A 2,500-nucleotide genomic window follows, 5' to 3' on the forward strand; every position below is an offset into this window, starting at 1 on the left:
TGTGTGTGTGTGTGTGTGAGTGTGTGCGCGCGCGCGCGCCTCTCTTCATTCATGGCGCCATCAATACAGAACTGTAACTCAGCGTAACATTTCATTCAGTAACTCTCAATGAATTATGATACATCGAGGATTTCATGCGAACATAATACAATGTCAAAACAATAACCTTAGAAAAGAAATTTGTATATGCAGTGCGTGACAGATAAGAGAAACTGCAACGTCACCCTACACACAGGAAAGGCCCTATTCTGTCACTCTACACATAAAAAAGACTACAGCATCAACCTACACACAGGAATGGCATTGTTCTGTCACCCTATACACACGAAAACCTTTGTTCCGTCACACTATACCATCACTGTGTCACGTCAACTTTTGAACTACTATTTTGTCACTGGGTCTCTTTATATTCTGCTTCTATACACTAAAACTCCGAACAAAACTAAAAGAAAAGTAATACATTCATGCTAACTTTAACGTAAAAAAATGAGTTATAAGCAAAATAAATGAAAAACTTAAGCGTGTTCATAATAACATTCCAAGAACTTATTCAAATACACAGGAAAATTGTCATAGTGGAAGAGGTGGTCTCGATTACAGTACAGAGAAGAGGTGGACGGTTCATAGCTCGACGGGAAGTTCACAGTACCACATTTAGTCAACGTCGTGGAGTTTGGAAGAGGTGGAGGCATGCCCTATGGTTCCGCAGTGACCCTGGCGCTTATCTCCGTCTCATTGGCCTTTGAGTCTGTGATGGATGATAATGTATCCTTCGCTAGGGTTGTAATGGATGACTATAAACTGGTGACCTTGAACGTGCAAAAAGATATAACTTATGATTCTAGGAAACTATTGACGCTTCTCTCTTCTGTAACACTGTCTCCCAAACATATTTCTTTTTAATTTCTTGCGTGATCGTTTATGTTAAGTGTTCCTTATTGACATCCTTCTTTGCTGTATCTTTCCTTTATACTGTACATCCGTTACACAATAACAAGTTTTCTATCCCCTTTTGTTTTTCGTCCCCTGTTCTTTTCACATGTGCCACCTGCTGTAGTACCGTCCACACGATCCTCCCTTCACACCAGATTACGCGTCTCTCTCTCTCTCTCTCTCTCTCTCTCTCTCCTCCTCTCTCTCTCTCTCTCTCTCCTCTACATCATTCGTCCCTCAAAACAAATTATCAGCAGTAACTGTCACCACGCACTTCACTTCCAGAATACTTGCTTCCCTCACCTCACGTTCAGTGCTTGCCCCTTTTAACTATAGAGTTCGGCCAGCACTCCCCCGTGTCACAGATTTGCTAATAGACGCTTACATGGCTACGTACGATTTCTCCCCTGAGACCACAATGCTATCTGATTCAGTGAAGAATAAAGGAACCAATAGATAGACTTAACACCAACTACGTTCCTTCATTAGAAAAAAAAAATGTTTGTGTTGGCTTGAATCTTTCCTTGATCTGCTATTTGATAGAATGTAAAAATATCAGGAAGGGAAAAAGATGTGCTATCCACAAAACCTTTTTCCCTTCCTGCCATACAGCTCGCCTCTCTTCCCCTCGCCACCAGCATCCTCCCGCTCCTCCCCCTCACACTTCGCATCTCCCCTCGTCACCGCCACCCTTTCTTTCCCCCATTCTGCCACCCCTTTCCCTTCCTCTCTCTTGAGCCTTTCAGATTTACAGACTGACTGACTCTCTCTCTCTCTCTCTCTCTCTCTCTCTCTCTCTCTCTCTCTCTCTCTCTCTCTCTCTCTCTCTCTCTTTCTCTCCCCTCACTAACCCTGACGCCGCCGGGAAACAAAAGAGCATCACCGTGTCAACAGGAGGCAAGGCGGCGGCGCCCCCTCCTCGTTCTGGCCGGATGCGGCTCCCTACACTGGCCAATTTTCCAAATAGCTTCTGAGGGCAAATATTAGTTGAGCGGCGACACTCAGATATCCGGGAGCCTCACCTCGCCTGCCCATGCCTGCCTGCCCTGCCCGCCTGCTTGCCTGCTTGCCTTCCTGCCTACCTGCTTGCCTGCCTGCCTGCCTGCCACTCGCCAACCCCTCACGTGTTGCAGGTGTTGCTTGACTGAGCACTGAGGGCTTGGTTCAGAAGACACGTTGCACAAAGGGTTTCTACAGCATGACATACACACTGACCCTAAGAGGATAGTGGGTGTGCTTCTGTACCACACACTTTACCTGATGAAGCACGTACTACAAAACACTAACATGGTCGCGTTGCACAAAGTGTTTCTACAGCATGACATACTACACACTGCCCTTAATAACATAGTGGCTGTTCTCCTTTATTACTTTACCTGATGAAGCATTGCGTCACTATACTTACCACGTGGACACGCTGTACAAAGGGTTTCTAGTACAAAGTGACGTATACACTGACTCTAAGAAGACCGTCGGTACTCTCTTATACTACATACAGTACTTCACCCGATGTATGTTATATATATCTCAGATTTAACCATTTCACTGCTACGGTCTTCCTTTCTTA

Source organism: Scylla paramamosain, chromosome 15, assembly GCF_035594125.1.
Source record: "Scylla paramamosain isolate STU-SP2022 chromosome 15, ASM3559412v1, whole genome shotgun sequence".
Classification (NCBI taxonomy): Eukaryota; Metazoa; Arthropoda; class Malacostraca; order Decapoda; family Portunidae; genus Scylla; species Scylla paramamosain.